Raw genomic sequence first — 13753 nt, 5'->3', positions numbered from 1 at the left:
AGGGATAAGGGACCTCTGATTCTTCAGATATTGTTGGGAGTACAACTTCCATCATCTCTGGCCATTGGTCATACTGGCTGAGGTTGATGGCGTCAAACAATATCTAGAGGTTTTCCGTTCCTGGAATATGGGACAAATTGAGTGAAAGCTTTGGGATGATATGCCTCAAATATTGTTTCAGCGCTTCTAAACTATTATTTCAACCTAAAATTTTAAGTAGGGAGGGTGGGATATACATTTAATAAATAAATAAATGTTTTGAATTATTTTGTTTTAAGATGTTTTAGAATGATTTTAGTATTTTTGTTTGCTGGCATACATTTTCTCCTTGCACAGCCTTAAGTGTTGTACAGTAATGAAAATTAGAATAAAATATGTGAATCTCTCTCTTAAAGTATATATACAGGGCATTAAATATTTTAGGAGGGCTTTGGATGAGAACTTTTAATTCAGTGTTCATGTGCAAAGTAGCATATTTTAATTATATATTGTTTTCCTTTTGATACTGTTGTGCAGGTCCCCTAATGCTATTAGTCTGCACTTATAAAATAAAATAGGCTATAACCCTGCAATCCTGTTTCACTTGGGAGGGCATCCCAGAGACCAAAGAATGTGTCAGATCTCCCTCTCTGAAAGTGAAGAGACAGAGCTCCAAACTCAGAGAGGGAGATCTGATTCAGATTCTTTTTCCTCTCCACCACAGAAACTTTTGCAACACCTGCTCTGCTGGCACTGGACGTCAGAAATTGTTGGGGCCTAAACGAGTACATGCTGGGGCTAGTTTGAAGGCATGCTGGAGGAAGGAAAGATTTGGATTTGAAGCATCTGATGCCTACACCATCCTCTGGCACACACCAAAACCAGGAGGTAGATTATGCTAGACTTGGAGCTGGCATACTGTAGTCCTATTCAGTTTTCTCCCATTATAGGAATACCCCGCATTAACATACGCAATGGGTCCAGAGCGAGTATGTAAACCAAAAATGTACTTAAAGTGAAGCACTACCTTGTTTCACTTATCGATGCATATACTGCACTGCAATCGTCATATACAGGCATAACTGATGTAAATAATGCATTTATAACTAAAATAAACAGTAGGCCTTATTTTAAGAAAAAGTTTGTAGTTGGAAACTGATCGGGTGGTGGCATCATGCCGTTAAGTGTTCATTCTTGCAAAGCGAGCGTACGTAAACAGGGGAATGGTGCTACTGTAAATATGCCCATACTCACGAGTGTCCGTAAAGTGAAGGTCCGTATAGCAGGGTATTCCTGTATTTCCAGTGGGAAACAGCTTTTTAAAAACAATCCTGGAAAAGGACAGAGAAGTTGTACCCTGCCATTGAGAATCCAATAAAGCATTGGATGAGGTAGTTTAACTGTCTTCGGTTCCACTGCCATCACCACTTTAGGATTGCATCTTGGTACATTCTGTAAATAATTAACTTTGCATGTTATTGAATGGGAAATTGTTTCTATGCTGTTTCAAGCTGCTTCTAGCTGTATTCACATCAGATCAGATAAGCTGTCAGAAGGTATCGTAAGGAATACTTGGTTGCTGGGTGAGATGGCATTTTCTGCTCTTGAATCTTCCCTGCTCATGTCATAGAATGCTATCACCTGTATCCTAGGATGCTTTTGCGTCTCAGCCTACAGCTAGCAGAAGGCATACAGGCACCATGTTCCCTTGATGCATCAGGTAATTAACCACAATAGCATCATCTAATTATGTTGTGTGTTAATATCTAATCTTTATCAACCTAAGTGAGATATGTAACATTACGTAATACATTGGAATAATGGGGTGGCTTATGGCAAATCAATTGGTGAAACATAGGTGGTCCTAGATTGATTTCATGATGTATAAAAGCAATAACCATGGTTCAACACACTTGTTATATTGTTGGCAAAGAGGTACATCAGGGGAGCAGCATATTCTGAGCAAATGAAATCATAAGAAAATTAAGAGCTAAACAGTCTTTTGAAATTTAACCCATCCATTTTATACTAGATATTTGTCTAGTATCCTTAGATGTTTTGGACTACAGCTCCCATCAGCCTGAGCTAGCATGGCCATCTAGAGACCTGAATACATGTCACTTCACTTCTTCTCTCCCTCTCTCCCTCCCTTCTCTCTCTCTCTCTCGTTTTTTATTTAAGCTGATCACCTAGGTGGTTTTTAAAATTCCACATAGCAGAGGCTTCCTACTGCTGTACTCAGTTATAAAGACTATTGAAACTAAGAGCTATTATTTTCTGCCCAATCAGAAGTAAATACAATAATCTTACTCTTGCTGTTTGAGGTTAACTTGCTGTTGAGTTTCTCAGGAGCAAAGTGGTGGGAATATGAGAAAGTGATAGGATGGGGCACAAGCTAATAACAGTGTTTATGGTCTTGTACCTGCAGTAATCTTGAGGTAATACCAAGAGTTTGCTGTGAGAAGTCAAAAGGTTTGAAATACTTTTTCTGAAAGGGTGCTAATTCATCATGGTAAGCGGTCCAGACAAACTGCTTTCAGAAGAGAACAGAACATATTAAAGCAAAAACTGAAAGCACCAACAGCTGGAAAATGTGATGCTTTCCTTCGTATTTCAAACAGTAGACTGCTAGCAAGTAAAAGGAGGAGGGTGCACACTTATGGTGTAATGATCTCCAAAGAGGCTTAATATTGATGGAGCCCACTTAAAAATATGTAGCATACGGTTCTTTTGTTGCTTCTGTTCACTTTATTATTTATCAGAGTACAGTTTATGTGTGCTAAAATATATTATTATTATTTTATTATTTATTAGACCTATATACCGCTCAACTAGCAATAGCTCTCTGGGCGGTGAACACAAAGAATACAATAAAATACACAATATAATACAATAAAACATATAAAATAAGAACAATCTAAAATCAATACAACAAATATGAAAATCAGATTAATTTAAATTAAAATGCTTTGGAAAAGAGGAAGGTTTTAACCTGGCGCCGAAAGGATATCAGTGTCGGCGCCAGGCACACCTCGGGAACTCTGTTCCACAGTTCGGGGGCCACCACTGAGAAGGCCCTAGATCTTGTCACCACCCTCCGGGCCTCTTTATGAGTCGGAACCCGGAGGAGGGCCTTCGTAGCAGAACGTAGTGTACAGGCCGGTTCGTATCGGGAGAGGCGTTCCAACAGGTATCGTGGTCCCGTGCCGTATAAGGCTTTATAGGTTAATACCAACACTTTGAATCTGGCCCGGAAGCATATTGGTAGCCAGTGCAAGTGAGCCAGAACAGGTGTTACGTGCTCAGACCGCTTGGTCCTTGTTAGCAATCTGGCAGCCGCATTTTGCACTAGCTGTAGCTTCTGAACTGTCTTCAAAGGCAGCCCTACGTAGAGCGCATTGCAGTAGTCCAAACGCGAGGTTACCAGAGCATGTACTACTGATGTAAGGTCCTCCTTACTCAGATAGGTATGTAATATAAAGTACTAAAGGTTTTAAACCAGTTGTCATGGATAGTCAGCCCTCTTTGCTGACCATGCCAGGTACCCCAACCAACTTTTGTGTTTTGGCATTTTTTTTGTAGATCTAAATAATCTTGTGGTTGCCTGCTTTCAACCTTTCTCCGTCTGCTTTGTTGTTGTTTATTACCACAAGGTCCCAGGGTAAATTATAGCAATTTCAAAATACGGCATCAAAAACAAATAAAACAACCTAAAATCACAAAATAGGGTGAGTCCTGAAAATGTATGTCTCAAGTGTTAAAGGCCAAAGTAAAGAGGTGGATCTTCAGCATTCACCTAAAACTGTACAGTGAAGTTGATGTACCTGGGGGGGGGAGGGAGTTCCACAACTTAGAGGCCACCACAGAGAATGCCCTCTCCTGGGCTACCACCCCCTGAGCTTCTGAGGGTGGCAGAACTACCAAAAGGGACCCCTCTGATGATCTCAACACCCAAGAGGACCGGTAGAGAAGAAGGCAGTCTTTTAGATATTTAAAACCTAAGTCGTTTTGAGCATTAAAACACTAATGTGAGTACCTTAAATTAAGCCTGGAAACAAACTGGCAACCAATGCAGCTGTTTTACAACAGGGCTTATATGAGATCTAAGGGGAATGCCAGCCAGTAATCTGGCTACTGCATTTTGGACCAGTTGAAGTTTCTGAGCCCCACATAGAGCACATTGCAATAATCCAATCTGGAAGTTATCAGAACATGGAGTACTAGGGCCAAGTCATCTCTGTACAAAGAGGCTGAGCTAGCAAACCAGCTGGAGCTGGAAAAAGGCACTCCTAGCCACTGAGGCCACCTGAGCCTCCAGTGACAGTGTTGATCCGGGAGTACCCACAAGCTACAAACCTACTCCTTCAAGGGTAATGTAGCCCAGTCCAAAACAGGCCATGTCCTCACCTCCTGGACATGAGAACTCTGGATACAAAACACCCTGTCTTTTCACAATTTAACCACAATTTATTGTCCCTCATCTAGTCCATCACCACCTCCAAGCACTGGTCCAGTGCCTCAACTGCCTCTTCTGATTCAGATGGAACAGAGAAAAAGAGTTGGGTGTCACTTGCATATTGATGGTATCTTCACCTGCTACCATATTTCCCGTTACCTACCATCACAGGGATGGCATTCCCACGCCCATTCCTTCCTTGTCTCTAGCCAAGACTTATACCTCCTTGATGCCTCTCTTGAGAACAAAATATATCCCCTGTATCTGTTTGTGGACAATGTAACCTATTATTTTCAGTTCCAACACATCTTGAGTCTAATTCTTAATCTATCTTCTTTGAAAAGATTCAGAATACTAGCCGGGTTGGAGATAAATTATGATGGGAAATACATAAAACACACAAAGGGAAAAAAGATTTAAAAATTGTTCTGAGCCCGTTTCAGACTCAGCTGTACACTCAATGACTTTGGGAGCTGCTGCCCTGACTCCCTTGTGAGCCCCCTAGCCCCCACCTGCAAACACATATCACTTGGCGACAAGTCTATTTCTTGCCTTGCTGCTCCCTTCTACTTACTTGGTCTGGCAGCAGTAGCCTCCCTCCCTGTTGAAACACTGCTATAGCAATGTTGCAGGGGAAAGCGGGCTGTTATCACCCACATGTCCAGAAGACCTCTTGCTCTGAACATTGTTAAATGGCTTTGACACTATGCTAAGTGGACTCCTTGAATAGTCCTCACCATGTCTGGAAAAGAAAATCAGAAGTAGGCTTTATCATAAGCTTCTTCAGCTGTATAGTGAGAATGTTGAAGATGAACACTTCCACAAACTAAGATGAAAAGGCATGAGATTAATAATAAATTAATAATGCACATACTGAATTCTTATAAGAGTATACAAAAAATTCTGATCCCCCAAATAAATAGTAATGTAACTATGCATTTTTCTCAGTAGTTATAATACTTTGTAATGTTTCTACCTTTGGTCAGTAGAAGCCCTTCTTTCTATACCCTCTTCCCTTTACACCCTCAGTCAATTTAATAATTGAAAGCACATTTTTCTAAATGCTGGTAGAGTCTACAAAAGGTGTCTACTACAGTTTTTTTAAAGAGATCTACTAGTATATTGTATCCATGTCAAAACTGTGCTCAATACAGTTTTACCATTCCATCCTTCTGCTGATGTAGTGAAATGAGACAATAATCTATGGGAACTATGAAAAAGAGAGATTTATGTATAGAATTTATACCCCACCTTTCTAAAAATGTTGGTTGTTGCAAAAATTGCATCTGGATGTGAGTTAATCTTGATTGTGATATTTTTTTTTTAAAAAAGTCATTTTGTGGGAAATATAAATTGTTATTTTCCAGTCATTTACAACAGACCTACTCCTTGTATATGCAAATAAATTACGGATAGATAGATTTTAAAATCGCTGTTGGATTCTGTCTCATATATCTATCTATCTATATCTATCTATCTATCTATCTATCTATCTATCTATCTATCTATCTATCTATCTATCTATCTATCTATCTATCTATCTATCTATCTATCTATCTATCTATATATTTGACACTTGATACCTTGTTTTTGAAAGAAGCCTTGCAGTCAGCATTCTTATTTCTAAGGAAGAAACAACTCCCTTAGGAAAAAACCCACAGTCATTCTTTAATGGGCTGCTAGAGAACTGCTGTGGAATGCAGAGCACTCTGGACCTTCCCCAGAGGCTGAGAATGCTGCTTTGACAGAACCTCTAACTGGTGCCACTAGAGTTATGGAAACAATGAACAAAAAGTGAACCTGTTTCTTGCTACAAGGCAGTGCAGAAAGACAGGCAGTATGGTATCGGGCCAGTGTGTTTTCAATGCATTTTTAATGCAAATTTTTAAAAAACGTGATCTTATCAGGTTTATTTTGGTCTCTGTCAGAAGCAGTTGAGAAGCAGCTGCTAGATTAAAAATGGTGATGGAGTTTTTAGTGCTCTGAATAACTAACATACTTCACTTAAAAATAGACACTTCAACCCTTGGTTGGTTTTTACAATGTCAAACTGTTTTCTGGAAATAAATCTATACCACATTATACATTTGGTTTTTCTGGTTAATCTATAACAAACTGTAATTTCCAATATTACAATTTGATCATGAAATCTGTCATGAATAATTATGTGACTCTAAACCATGGATCAGTGAGCCTCCATTATTTAAAATAAGCCTTTATTACATTGAAGTTCAGAAGACATAATACTTAACCTGAATAGTAAATGCATACACTGCATGCTATTCTATTGCAACTTGAACCTTTGACTACATAATTTTATTTATTCACTTATTAAAAGATTTCTGTACTGCTTTTCATAAAATGTGTCAAAATGGTGTACAAAAAGTTCATAAGAAATATACACATCACACAGTAGCCTATGAATGCACAACAACCTGCTCATCTTCTATTGCTATCTTTCATTTTTTTCCCCAGTATCTGTTTTCCACTCTTACTGTTATGTGTAGTTTCTGAATTATTTTAGTCTATTTGAAATACATTTTAGCCAGAAATTTGGAATGCATGCTTTATTTGAGTTAGCTTTTAAAACTGATTATATGCCCTAGTTTTAATTATTTTTCAGGGAACTGTGGGTTCCATAATACACTACTAAACAAGACAAGGAAAACTGCTGATGACTCCTGCAAGCTAGATACATACTATCAAAGGCTTTGGACAGAGAGTATATAATTCCTAATAGTTAATACATTTCCTTTGATCATGTAGATTTGTACATCCTTAGCAAAAAGTCTTATCTTTTGACATTCTTGGCTGATTTATACAAACTGCACAGGTATCTTTGTATTGGGTTAGCATATTTTAGTGCCCTCAAATATTGATTTTGAAGGACAGATTCTTAGATTTCACTGGTGATGTCTAACAGCCGATATTCATATGTATTCAACCTTAAAATTCTCTTTCAACCCAGTCTTTCTTTCGGTTGCTGCTTTGTGTGCGAGACATCAGAGCAGAAAAATAAATAATCCTAGTCTCAATTGCTTGCTCCTTGCACCAGTAACATTGTCACTTCTCCTCCCTATTTATTTATTTATTTATTTATTTTATTTAGTTTCATTTATAAACTGCCCATAACCAATGGCTCCCTGGGCGGTGTACAACATACAATAGTACAATAATACAATAAATCAGCAAAATCACTCGATATAAAATACAGATGCACTAAACAATATTAAAAACAACAAGAGCAATTACCACATTGAAATACATAAAAATATATTAAATATATTTAAAATGTATTTAAAATGCATTTAAAATGCCTGGGAGAATAGGAAGGTTTTAGCCTGGCGCCGAAAGGATAACAACGTAGGCGCCAGGCGTACCTCCTCGGGGAGACTGTTCCACAATTCGGGGGCCACCACAGAGAAGGCCCTGGATCTTGTCATTACCCTCCGAGCTTCTCGATGACTTGGTACTTGGAGGAGGGCCTTAGATGTCGAACGAAGTGCACGGGTAGGTTCATAGCGGGAGAGGCGTTCCATCAGGTATTGTGGGCCCACACCGTGTAGGGCTTTGTAGGTCAATACCAGCACCTTGAATCTGGCCCGGAAACAAATTGGCAACCAGTGCAAACGGGCCAGAACAGGTGTAATATGTAAGGACCGACTGGTCCTTGTCAATAATCTGGCTGCTGCGTTTTGCACTAGCTGCAGCTTCCGAACCGTCTTCAAGGGCAGCCCCACGTAGAGTGCATTACAGTAGTCCAATCTAGAGGTCACTAGAGCATGAACAACTGAGGCGAGGTCATCACCGCCAAGATAGGGGCGTAGTTGGGCTACCAAACGAAGATGGTAGAACACATTCCGAGCCACCGAGGCTACCTGAGCCTCGAGTGACAAGGAAGGATCGAAAAGAACCCCCAAACTACGAACCTGTTCCTTCAGGGGGAGTGTAACCCCATCCAGAACAGGATGAACATCCTCCATCTGTGCGGAAAAGGCCCTCACCAACAGCGTCTCAGTCTTATCTGGATTGAGTTTCAATTTATTAGCTCCCATCCAGTCCATTATCGTGGTTAGGCAACGGTTCAGCACATCAACAGCCTCACCTGAAGAAGATGAAAAGGAGTAATAGAGCTGCGTGTCATCAGCGTACTGATGGCAACGCACTCCAAAACTCCGGATGACTGTACCCAGAGGCTTCATGTAGATGTTGAAAAGCATGGGGGACAGAACCGATCCCTGTGGGACTCCGCAATGGAGAGTCCAGGGTATCGAGCAATGCTCCCCAAGCACTACCTTCTGGAGACAATCCGCCAAGTAGTAGCGAAGCCACTGCCAAGCAGTACCCCCAACTCCCAACTCCGCGAGTCTCTCCAGAAGGATACAATGGTCGATGGTATCAAAAGCCGCTGAGAGATCAAGGAGAATCAACAGAGTTACACTCCCCCTGTCCCTCTCCCGACAGAGGTCATCATACAGGGCGACCAAGGCTGTTTCTGTGCCAAAACCGGGCCTAAAACCGGATTGAAATGGATCTAGATAATCGGTTTCATCCAAGAGCGCCTGGAGCTGGCTGGCTGTAGCGTGCGTTGTGCTATTTGTATTTTATTGCAAACAAGGTTACTTAACACTAGTATTAATAATTTGATATCCTAATTCTGAGCTTGCAAAAAGACATTGGTACAAACAAAAGCTCATAGATGCAGACCTTCTAATTGCTGGCTACAGCACTTTATGCAGTGCAACTGTCAACCAATTACAGGAACTGTTTCCAAGAATGTGAGCAGAAGTAGAATTGGAGAATAACATGCAAACTGTAGGTCTCAGTATTACACAGATTAGAGAAGCTGTGCCTAATACTCTTTCTTGGCAAACCCCATTGTAACCCTCATTTAATGTAATCCTAATCCTATCTACAGATTAGTACCTTAGATTGGTAGTTTCTCATCACCTTTCCAATCATCTTTGTTTTATCTTGCTCTTTCTACCCATTCTTCCAAATTAGTTTCATCTGGTAGAAATCAGTACAATTTTATTATGTAAAAGACATCCATGCATTCAATACGGTGAGACCCAGAACAGTGTAATGGTTAGAATGTTGGATAAGGACTGGTGACACTCAGACTCAAATTCTCACTTAGCTCCCTGGGAAACCTTCTCTGAGTCTAACCTGCTTCACAGGGTTGACGTGAATGGAGAATTGTCTATCTTTAGCTCCTTGGAGGAAAAGCAGAGTATAAGTGTAATAAATAATTAAAACAACATGTCAAACTCAAGTTGTTGACATATGCACAGATGTGGAGACTGTCTTCCATTTGGAGACAATGGTAGAATTTAGTACAGATTAATCTAGTGCGGATCAAATGTGGGAGAACAATGTTGCTAAAGAGGGCTTTTCAGGGCAAAACTTTACACTACTGCATGGGATCGAAACCAAAGTATGCAGAGAAGATCCGTGGACTCACCAGGTATGCTGTCTACCAAGAGGACGGATTAGAGATGTGATGGAAGGGTTGTCATCACTCATCAAGTCCACCGACAGGTTTTCCTTTCTCCTCATCCATGTAGGAACAAATGATACTGCCAAACGGGCTATGAAGAAATCACATCAGACTTTGAAGCTCTGGGAAGGAAACTCAAGGACTTTGGGGCCCAGATAGTTTTTTTCATCCATCCTTCCAGTACTTAGAAGAGGATTAGAAAGGGAAAGAAAAATACTCCATGTGAATGAATGGCTACGAAGATGGTGCCTACATGAGAGATTTGGATTCTGGGAACACGGGGTATGCTTCCTGGAAGATGGATTGCTGGCAAGTGATGGGTTGAATCTCACAAGGACTGGGAAGAATGTGTTTGGCCACAGCATGGAGAAGTTCATCAGGAGGGCTTTAAACTGAATCCTAAGGGGAAGGGAGACGTAAACTTGGTGGTAACGACTGATGAAGGCTTGTGCACAGTAACAGGAACAGAGAGATCAGCTGTAATAGGGACCAGTGACAGTCCTCAGAAAAATGTAGTAAGGAAGTCAAGCCATAAATCACATGGTCTATGATGCCTGTATACTAATGCACAGAGCATGGGAAACAAGCAGGAGGAACTTGAACTCTTAATACAGGAGGGCAATTACGACTTGATAGGTATAACTGAAACTTGGTGGGATGACTCCCATGACTGGAATACAGCAATTGAAGGATATAACTTGTTCAAAAAGAACAGAAGGAATAAAAAGGGAAGTGGAGTCACGCTATATGGTATATATATATATATCCCTGCACAGAAATACAGGAAGATGAGCTTGGCAGTTCCACCGAGAGTATCTGGATTAAAATTAATGGGGCAAGTAATAAAAGGAATGTGGTGCTTGGAGTCTATTACCGACCACCCAGTCAAGGAGAAGACGAGCATGTAACTTTGGAAAAGCAAATTGCCAATGTTTCGAGGAGGCATGATGTAGTAGTAATGAGGGATTTCAATTATCCCGATATCTGTTGGGAGACAAATTCTGCCAAACACGCCCCCTCCAAGAAATTTCTGACGTGTTGGAGATAACTTTCTCCTACAGAAAGTGGAAAAAGCAACCAGAGGATCAGCTGTCCTTGACTTGATTCTAACCAATAGAGATGATTTGGTGGATGAAGTGGAAGTTACGGGAACTCTGGGGGAAAGTGACCACACCATACTTGAATTCTTGATTTTAACAGAAGCAAAAGCTGAGAGTAGCCATATGTGCACCCTGGACTTCAGGAAAGCTGATTTTAATAAACTCAAAACAATGGTAAGTACGGTTCCATGGCAAGCCACCCTAATGAGAAAAGGAGTCCAAGATGGGTGGGAGTTTCTAAAAAAGAAATTCTAAAAGTGCAATGGCAAGCAATTCCAACAAGGAAAAAAGGGGGGAAACAGCAGAAGAAGCCAATGTGGCTTCACAAAAAGCTTAGAAATGACCTGAAAACAAAAAAAGACACATACAGGAAGTGGAAAAAAGGTCAGGCCACAAAGAAAGAGTACAGGCAGGTATCATGGAATTGCCGGGATGGTGTCAGGAAGGCTAAAGCTGAGAATGAGCTGAGGTTAGTGAGGGATGTTAAAAGCAACAAAAAAGCTTTCTTCTGGCATGTCTATAGTAAAAGACAGAGAAAAGAAATGGTGGCACAGCTACTCAATGAGGATGGCAAAATGCTAAGAGATAACAAAGAAAAGGCAGAAGTCCTCAATTCCTACTTTGGCTCAGTCTTCTCCCAAAAAAGGATCTGTGACCCTCCTGGGAAACATGAAGTAGAAGGGGAAGGATTGGAGCTTGAGATTGATAGAGAAATGGCCAAAGAATACCTAATCACTTTGGAGTCCCGCTCACAGTTATAGTTCCCACCACCCTTAAGAAACAGTGGTTCCCATGATTCTGTGGTAGGATTCATGTGCTTCAAATGTGTGTTGAATGTGCTTTAAATGAATGATGTGGATCTGCCCTAGGTATGCTATGCATTCATTAGTGAACTGAAAAGAATCATTTTAAAAATATACTTTTAAACAGGGGAAGGGCTGTAGCTTAGTGGCAGGGCATATGCTTTCTATGCAAAGGTCCAAAATCCAATTTCTGGAAAAGACTATTGCCTGGAATCCTGGCGAGCCAATGCTATGCTGTTCATGTGATCAGTATGGAGCTAGATGATATCAAATGGTCTGAATCGATTCCTTTGTTCCTAAAAGTGGAAAGAGACACAAGGGCCAGTGACTTCAAAATTTATTTATGTATTTTATTTGCAACATTTATATACCGCTTTATTGTAAAAAATCTCAAAGCGGTTTACAGAAGGAATTAAAACAATACAATTATTTCCAAAAACAGTTAAAGACAGGTATTTAAAAACATTCAGAATAATAAAACCAACAATGAGTTAAACACAGATAAAAAAACACAATAGCTTCTACATGTGTGGGTAGGCTTGCATAAACAAAAATGTTTTTAGCAGGTACTGAAAAGAGTACAATGAAGGTGTCTGTATAATGTCAATAGGCAGGGAGTTCAAAGCTTAAGTGCTGCCACACTAAAGGACTGATTTCTTATAAGAGCAGAACAAGTACAGCCCCTGGGTCAGGTTGTTCAGCATGGAGATTTCTGTGACCTTGACTGACTGGCTGCCAGGATTATTTAGTTTGGGTTTTTTTTTAGGAATCCTGACTGGTTGTGGGATGCTGGGTTTTCTGCCTTACTCATAGGAATTTTGTTGTGGTTGGTATTGTATTGCATTTCTTAAATCATCATCTTTTCTTTTTCTTTTCTACTTTCATTTAATTTACCTTTAACCTCACTCCCTTACATCCATAGAAATAACAACAGTGGTTCCATGTGGTTAGCTCAACCCCCTTAAACCCCGATGATGTGCCTTGTTGGCTGCATGACGGTTTGTTTCTTGCCCAACAGTGGTAAAAGAATTCACATACTGGGAAGTGTGGCTGCAATTGTTGTTTTTCCCATGCTGCTGTCTAAGAAGGTAGATCAAACCATGTGTGTTTTCTCTCTGTTAATTATTGTTCACTGGAATTGTGTTGGCTGTCAAAGTGAGTTTATTATACAGCCACAAGAGTGGCTGTATACTATAGCCAGCGTGGATTTTTCACATTCCGCAATGTTAAATTCAAAATACCCCCATGCCATTCTGATGCTTCCCATAAACTCATTTCAAAACAAAACCTTACAAAACTTACAGTCCTGAACTCAAAAACGCTTTTTTAACAACCCTCTCAATTTTCATGGCAATACACAAAATTGTCAGAGAGAGTAGAGTTCAAAGTGTAAAAAGAGGGGGGGAAACCCAGTGGCCTTTTGGACTTTTTTCTCTGAGAATTCTCATAATCTGTTGAAATTCATTAAAAATCAGCCATGTTCACAGAGTACCTGTAATCCTGTTACTGACCTTCCCCCATACTCTGACCTTCATCTTCTGCAGTTTAAAAGTTTAAAAAATGCCTGGCTGATTTTTAATTTAAGAAATTTTGCATTGAACTGAATGATAGTGTCGGGTATGCTCAGTAAGAACCAACTGTCAGTGATCTAAAAGACAGACTTCCAGCTGCTGGGCTTGCCTAATCAGGGGGCCGCACCCACACCAGACTTTGATTTCACGTGAGACAGTCATGGCTTTCCTCAGAGAATCCTGGGAAGTGTAGTTTGTGAAGAGTGCTGAGAGGAGACTCCTATTCCGCTGACAGAACTCCAGTGGCCAGAGTGGTTTAACAGTCAGCCGCTCTACTTGAAGCTCTGTGAGGGGAACAGGGTGTCTCCTAGCAACTCTCAGCACCCGTCACTAACTACACTTCT

At 40.4% G+C, this 13753-nt stretch overlaps 1 protein-coding gene across 18 annotated transcripts in view; it reads left to right on the top strand.

Moving 5' to 3' along the window:
- PTPRD (protein tyrosine phosphatase receptor type D) overlaps window positions 1-13753 on the top strand; it is a 2140456-nt gene that overhangs the window by 1841776 nt on the left and 284927 nt on the right. The window contains exon 1 of one of the 18 annotated variants that reach the window (XM_061629687.1): window positions 841-867. The exons of the other annotated variants lie outside the window; for them this stretch is intronic. The gene's annotated coding sequence lies outside the window, so the exon portion shown is untranslated. Of the gene's footprint in view, window positions 1-840; window positions 868-13753 lie in introns of those variants that run through there. 18 annotated transcript variants of the gene reach the window in all.

The sequence above is a fragment of the Rhineura floridana genome, chromosome 1, assembly GCF_030035675.1.
Source record: "Rhineura floridana isolate rRhiFlo1 chromosome 1, rRhiFlo1.hap2, whole genome shotgun sequence".
NCBI classification, from domain to species: domain Eukaryota; kingdom Metazoa; phylum Chordata; class Lepidosauria; order Squamata; family Rhineuridae; genus Rhineura; species Rhineura floridana.
The sequence above is the reverse complement of the archived record's forward strand: the minus strand, read 5'-3'. Positions and strand labels throughout refer to the sequence as shown.